Raw genomic sequence first — 8,227 nt, 5'->3', positions numbered from 1 at the left:
GGAGGGATTGCATTGGGAGTTATACCTGATGTAAATGACGAGTTGATGGGTGCTGACGAGTTGATGGGTGCAGCACACCAACATGGCACAAGTATACATATGTAACAAACCTGCACATTATGCACATGTACCCTAAAACTTAAAGTATAATAAAATAAAAAAAAAAAAGAGAGAGAGAATTTGTATCTGAGAACTAAGATAGCTGTTCCTAAAACTATATTCAGAAAAATTTTGGCTTTCTAGAAAGACATGTCATGGGAATTCTGAGAGATATCTGCAGTAATTCACAATTATTACTAATAGGATGTAGGTGCTGACAGGAAGTAAGTCAAGTTAGCTTCATCAGCTTAGAAATCAGCATTGGTGCTAGATGCTTCTTTATCTCATGCAATCCTCAATAACCCTACAATGTGAACATCATTCAATTTACAAATTATTACATGGTAAAGACCTTTGTGGCCCTCCTGTATTTTTGAAAATATAAATGTATTTGCAATGCCAAGAGCAAATCATAGCAAAAGGTACTAAAGGCAAAAAATAGCTATTCATGACCTATTACTAAAGAAATCAAAAGATCTGTTCCTCACACTTGCTTGCTCTTTTGGAACATTCATACTGGCCAGAGCAATAATTACTGATAAATGAGCTTCAAAATTATTCTTTGGCACAACAGATCAGTAATAACATCCGTGTAAATGTAACATCACAACATAAACACTCAAAGCCACAGAGAAGAAAATAATGCTGTTTGGTTTGGTTTCATTTAGGGGAGCTTATTACCTATTTTTTGAAAAAGCCATTCTCTCTACAAAACCCAGCTAGCAAATCTGCCTTGCCTATTATCATTGTGAGAATAACGTAGCAAACAGATGGAGGGTTTCATACAATTTGTTGAACTAAATTTAACAGGTTTGGCCGTGAGTGTTAACTTATTTTATATTCTATTTGTGCTGTGTTTGTAATGGATGCACACACATGAATCAAAATAGAAAATGTGTACCTAGTACAGCTGGTTTGATAATGTTTTATAGCACCACATACTTCTAATTAGAAGGCTTTATATTTGGGCCACCAAGAAATTCTGGCTGCAGAGCTGCTTGTGTGGCATTCACATAACAAAAAATATAAATACTATGGAAACATTTGAACCCTTCCTCCACCTATGGCACCATATGTGAAAGGGACTAGGACCATAGTCATTAAATTAATAATAACCTACTAAATAAATGAACAATCAAAGAGTACACGACAATATTTCATAGGTGGCATTCATTTGGCTTACAGATCCAAGTAGGACTGTATTGGTGACAGATGAAACATGGAACACTATGTCAAAAATATGAGTCAAGAAAACTGAATGCCATTAAATGTTAAATGGTAGCAAGAATCCTCAAACTTCAACTCAACTTCACGATGTGAATTCTACTGTTAAGGAAGCTCTCATTTTATCAACACAAGGAACCAAATGGAACATAATTGAGAAACCATTTTTAAGCAATATCCTCCTAAAATTGCTTATTAACTCATGTTACCCTGTGATCGTATTTCCCATTCATTGAAATGGCAGAATGGAAGCTACAAAAGTAATGTATGTGATGGTAGTGAGAAGTAAAGAATGCGAGTCATCAGGAACCTCTCCTCTACGCCCAAAAATAAGCTGGACACATAGGAGACACATGTAAACACAGCCACATACACACCAAAGAAGATCCAAGTGAGGGAAAAAAATAGCAAGGTGCAGGTCCACATTCAGAATTTTACATTCTGCAGGGATACGATAATATAATATACACAAAGCTGGCATAAGAAAAAGCCTTCCAAATTTCTTTGAATTAAATAGTCCTTTATTTAAGTAGACTGTACTCACCAGTAAATTGCAAGGTATTTTGAGTTTGCACCTCTGATGTTTGAAAAAACATCTATAATTAGGAATCAAGGCCTAAGCCCTTCTTGCCCTCAATTAAAGTCACTGCTCTCCTTGTCAAGGCTTCATAGTCCCTCTTTCTCTTATGCTTGACAAAGCAAAGGGAGGTGAAAGAGTCACTGATTTTAATCTCACTAGCCTTTCCCCAGGTGCCAGCCTTAGCAAGATTTTTATTATTGAAGAGGAATATGACCCAATCTCATTCATCTGGCAAGTTCTCTGAAGCTATTTTTGTTTGAATATTAATAGTATCGAAAAAAAGTTAAAGTAATGGTATGGATCAGACATGGACCACCCAGAGACTATGTTCTTTAAAGCTGATCAGAGGTTAGATTTTTAACACTTTCTAAAGCAAACCGTATCTGTTACAAAGTAAGAAAAGTGATTTTTACATAATAATCATAGATATGTAATGATATATGAAAATGAGATAGAAGACAACATATAGACTGAAAATAAAACAGTGAAAAATTTGCTTGACAAAGTCACCATTGTTCCTGTAGCAAAAAACCTAGTCCATTCCACTGAGTTTATCTCTGTTTCTGGACAGTAGGAATTTACCCTTCAGTCAATCAATACTCCTCTCTCAATGGGGTGCAAAACACCCAAAATGTTATTTTTAAAGTGTTTAAGTCCCTTTTATCAATCATAAATGGCACTTTTTGTTTATTCAGTATCTTTATATTCAGAGATCCAGGATTTTTTACTGAAACTATCAAATAAACCACCTTATTATTAACTCTCAATGACTTTTTTGTTTAAATTCTCTAAAAGTATGTACCATTACAAGTATTTTATATTTTTTAAATTCCCTTCTAAAAAAATCCCTTCTGGCAATAATCTTTCTTTCAATGACTGTTAGCATTAAATATTTTTAAAACCGTAATTACTCATATTCTTCATCTTTCTTTGTATCTCTGGATTCCATTTTTCTCCCCACTTCTTACTAAGAATCTATATGAGGGATTTTTTTCTTTTTTAAGTCCTCTGAATTACTTTAATTGCTCTATTTTCTAAACTATTCTTCTTCTTCTTTTTTTTTTTTTTTGAGACAGGGTCTTGCTCTGTTGCCAGGCTGGAGTGCAGCGGTGTGATCTCGGCTGATGCAACCTCTGTCTCCTGGGCTTAAAGGATCCTCCAAGCTCAGCCTCCCAAACAGCTGGAACTATAAGCATGCACCACCACTCCTGGCTAATTTTTGCTTTTTTTGTTGTTTGTTTTAGAGAGAGGATTTCGCCATGTTGCCCAGGCTGGTCTAGGACTCCTGGACTCAAGGGATCTATCTGCCCCTCAGCCTCTAAAGTGCTGGGATTACAAGCATGAGCCACCCCACCTGGCCTAAACTATTCTTCATTGCCTTCATTCTCTGACTCTATCTTCTTACTGTAAAGAATAGCTTTAAGTGTTTATCTCCCAATTTATGCCTACCCCTGTATTAGGCTCTGTGAGAAAACAAAGGAAGTTGAACCCAGTGTTCCTGCCTTTTAAAAGCTTACGACTAGGGACAAATATTTGGAACCGTTTGAAAATTTTATTTCTTGCTGAAGACATAAGACATCCATACAAACAACAGCAAAGGGTTTGTCATCGAGTTCATATGTAGTATACACTAAGCTGGTTACAGATGTTTCTAGAAAGAAAACACATAACTTCTTCTCAACCTCTCTTGAGATTCGTATTTCTAAGTATCACCTAGATAAACCATAGATGAGTCAAATTCAGAATGTTTAAAATCAGTATCAGCATTTCTACGAACTCCTGTCATTGCTCCAGTTTTCTACACCTGAATGAGTAACTAGTTTAATTCACCAGTTCAGTCTCCTATAAGTTGTCCTTAAGGATGAACTCTCATTCTCCACATCTAGAATGAGGTCTGGTTGATGCAAGCTTCTACATACCTCTCAACTCTGTCCCCACTGCCTCCCTTCTCTTCCCATTGTCATTGCCTTAGTGAAAGTAAGCCATCTTAACTCACATGAAGCACTGCTTCCATCCCCCAACTCATTCCTCTTCCTGCCTATCCACAAGCAGAAAGATCTTTCCAAAACATACATTGCAACAGAAAACAGCCCACTGATGGTTCCCTGTGGCCTACAGAATAAAGTACAAATACCCCTTTTCAATCCCTAGGGCCTGTCCCCAGTTTAACTACAGCCTTCCTTTCCAACCTTGTTCTAGCCTCCATTCATGTGCACCCTACATTCCAGCTTCTCATCATTCCCTGCACATCTCAGGCTTCTTCACAACTACAAACTTCTACTCACTCTGCTCCCTTCAAGAATGCCCTTCTCTCATCAAGAATCCCCTGAATCACAATGCCTCCTACAGGACCCAGCTCCAGTGAGAAACATTTTACAAATCATTCAACTACAATTAGTCTTCCCCTACGTGTCTTCCAAAGCAATGTATCCATGTCTCTAGTACAGTGTTTTTCACATATAGTTCACATATATTTAAATAATTTATACCTTCTTCCAAACTCTTCAAATATATAAATTTGGATATTCATCTTTAGTCAGCAGTATCTAACACCATGTCTGGCATAATAGCTAGCCAACAAATTTTGAATGAATACATGGATAAATCACAGATGGCATTAAGAGACAATGTGGAACCTCAAGATTTGCCTGAAGAAATAAAAGATTTAGTCTGTTGAGGAGTCCACAAATACTGAGACCTCATCAGAATGAACCCCATTACAAAAATGGTTTATCTAAAGTTTTCTTAGATAAGAAAATAATTTTCGTTCTCTAAATACAGTCCGTCTAATAGCAGGTCTTCAGAACTATAAAGATCTGATGGATAAGAAGAGAACTGAAATCTTCACAGGTCATTGGGTCTATTATCAGGTAGATGTTATCTTTCAAATGCCTCATCTATGCCCACCAACTGCAAGAAGAGGACATTAGAATTCCCCAACTCCCACCACAAAGACAACTAATGTAATACTCAGGAATTCCAAGGAGCTTAGAGGGACAAGAAGAAGGTGAGTACATGGAATTTTTCTCATTTTCCTGTGAATTCAGCGTACACTCTTTTACTCATTAATTTAATTCTGAGCAATTGTGCACCATCTCTATTTCACTTCAGCTCTTTCAGACACATGAATCTGGAGAAAGGGTTTGGAGGGGCAATATTTCATATTTAGTCAAAGTAATGAATATTTGGGGGTGGCTGTAGACATCTGTTGTGATGATTTTAACTGTGCAAAGGCATCCAATGTTTGTCATCTTGTGCAAAGGCATCAAATGTTTTCTCCCTGGAAAGGTTTGCTCTTGGCCACTGGGTTTCCACTTCCAAAGTAAATTTGGAGACTTGGGCAAGGTTTGTATCTCTCCCATCTCAAATCTTTGATTTTATCTAGATCAATGATTCTCAAAGTATGGTCTGGGAACCTCTGGGGATCTGTGAGACTATCAGAAGGTAAGTCAAGTCAAAACTACTTTCCTATGAGTAAGGAGATGCATGTTCATTTGAGTGTTGCAGAGTGACATCGCAATAGATTGAATGCAGTGGTAGATCTGAGACTCCAACTGTCTTTCTGACAGACATTAGAGATTTGCAGAAATATCAATAATGCCACTTTTCTCACTAAATATTTTTGTCTTAGTCTTAGAAAATAATTTTCATTAAAAATATGCTATTTATAAAAGCATTTAATAGGTTTTAATGTATTCATAAGTAATTTTAAGTTTGTTAGCTTTAATTTCTAATATTATTAATATCAATAGATACAAACTACATCAACACAACCTCTTTTGGTCCTTAACAATTTTCAAGACTGGCAAAAGTCTTGATATATTTTTTAGAACGACTGATATAAAACTTGAGCTAAACAAAGATAAAATTGGCAATTTTTGGTTCCCAAGCCAAATTATTCAAATTACTCTTAAAACGCTTATCTCCAGCAGAGCTTTCTAACAGACCTAATTTCAGCATCTGACTCATTAACTTGTTGGGTAACCTCAGCCATGTCAATTAGTTGTTTGAGAATCATGTTTTTTGAATAATCTGTACAATGAGAATAATAACAGTAATAGCTTAATGGATGTTACTAAGTGACTGACATTGTTCCCAGTGCTTCGTATGTATTAATCACTTAATCCTCATAACCACCATATGAAAAAAGTACTTACTATATTATCCCAACTTTGCAGAGAATAAAATAATTGAAGCATAGAAAGACAAAGTAATGGGTCCCCTAATCAGATATCTAATAAGCATTAGAACTAGGATTTGAACCTATGCAATATGAGTTCAGTGGGTTCATTATATATACTGCCTCTTAGATCCCTTTAGCTGTAAATGGCTGTAAATAGACAGTGTCTCAAAGAATGCATGTCATATACAATGAGTGCTGATCTCCAGCCTTTCATCTTTAACTTTGTAAAACCTGCCTCCCCAGCCTCTTTACCTTTTCGCTTTGCCTTATGTCTCTTCTTGTAAGGTCTTTCTCTAACATTATTTTCCAAATATGATCCTTTAGAAACATACAAAAAAAAGATCATCATGTTACTCTCAATGTTTATGATAAATTTCTCTATTTGTAAAAGTCTGAATGGACCAAATACAATATGTCCATGGTCTGTGACCCATAGGCTGTCAGTATGCAAACTCCCATACAACGGAACCAAATCAATTTCATTTCATATGATTTTATGGTATCATATTTCATGTGATATTAAACCAATAATGTGTGGATGATTATGCAATTATTAAAAAGGAGTAGCAATACAACTACTATCACTTAATAGAATGAGGCTACTTGAACAGACAGGAACTATCCAGAGAACATATTATCTGAAACATTGACTCAGAAAACCTGTGGAGAAGTTGAGTGAGAAAGCACCTGAGAAAAAGCCAGGGGAACAATTGCAGGAGGAAGAAAAAGCAAATCATGTCATTCCCTGACTCAAAACACAGCAGTGACTTCCAAATTCAGTGAGAATAAAATCCAACTCTCAATCACTGTTTACAAGACCTTACACAGTCTTCCCGCATACCACTCTTAACCTGTGATCTCTACATTCTGACCAGGCAGGCTTTCTTTCTCATTCTTCCGCATACTAAACCCCACTTGAGGGTCTTTAAATTGTGGTTGCCTAAGCCTCAGATATTTCTTTTCCCAAATCTTCAGCTCAAAGTCACTTCCTTTAAGAGGTCTTCCCTAGCTGTCTAATGTAATTAGCACTGTCAACCCCACTCCCTGCATTGTAATACTCTATTTTTTTTTTATTTTTAGGCCTATCTAGACTAGCTGTAAAGTATCTTTATATATTGATTTACTTGTTTATTTTTCTGTCTTCTGCTAAATGCTATACAGGTAGCAGGGAACTTGTCCGCTCTATTCCCAGTAGTGCCTGGCATCTAGAAAGTACTTAATAAGTAAGTGTTTTTGAACGAATGTTGAATAAATGAAGGACTCTGAAATATGTGCTGATTATGCATTACCATGGAGTCACAGGTTCTTATATGTATGGAGCCACTGCAGAAAACTATTTTTCATCCTTCTGGGGGTAATTTCTTTCCCCTCATTGTCCAAAGGAAAGAGGCTTAATGCAGTCAAGATTCCCCGAAATGTATGAATAATTAGCCAGAGAGATGAGATATTGAGAGACAAGGTCTAATAGATACTCTGACTAAAGTCTGTTGAGAGCTTCTAGATGCATTATTGATTATGCATGCATTCAGCCTCTTGCTGTTTGCACATCAGCATTTGCACCAATGAATAAACTCTGGGAGGATCTTTCTGAAACTATCTGAAGAGAAGTCATTTATTACAGCAATTAAAAATAATATGGTCATGAGATTACTGCAAAAGAATGATATTTATTTAGTACAGTCCTTAAGGAGTTATATTAAACTTTGTATTCTTGAGATGACCCTTAGATTTAACACATTAGATAATATCAGGCCATATTTCATTAGAAATGGATGTTTCTCTTGCATGTCAGTGCACAGTAGATAATTTGAATAAGTATATATTGGCTAAAGAAACAGTGAGCTAGTAACAGTTTTTAATCTGGGAAATTTGCCAATCTTGATGGCATCAAATGTGCATCGTATATTAAGAAAAGTTATTATCCCTCTCTATTTAACTTCCTTATTAAGAACTTTCCCACATAATCTGAGGAGATATCTGAACAAAGAAGTACAATATTAAAATATCTTCTCCACTCTTAAACTCACAAATAGACTCCTACCCTATAGGATTAACTTATTGTTCTGGTCATTTGATGATTCATGACATCCTTTGAAAGTAAATGTCTTTTCAATAACTCTACAGGGTGTTAGTCCTAGAGC

Source organism: Rhinopithecus bieti, unplaced genomic scaffold (assembly GCF_001698545.2).
Source record: "Rhinopithecus bieti isolate Rb0 unplaced genomic scaffold, ASM169854v2 scaffold_5948, whole genome shotgun sequence".
NCBI lineage: Eukaryota > Metazoa > Chordata > Mammalia > Primates > Cercopithecidae > Rhinopithecus > Rhinopithecus bieti.
Note: the sequence above shows the minus strand (reverse complement) of the source record.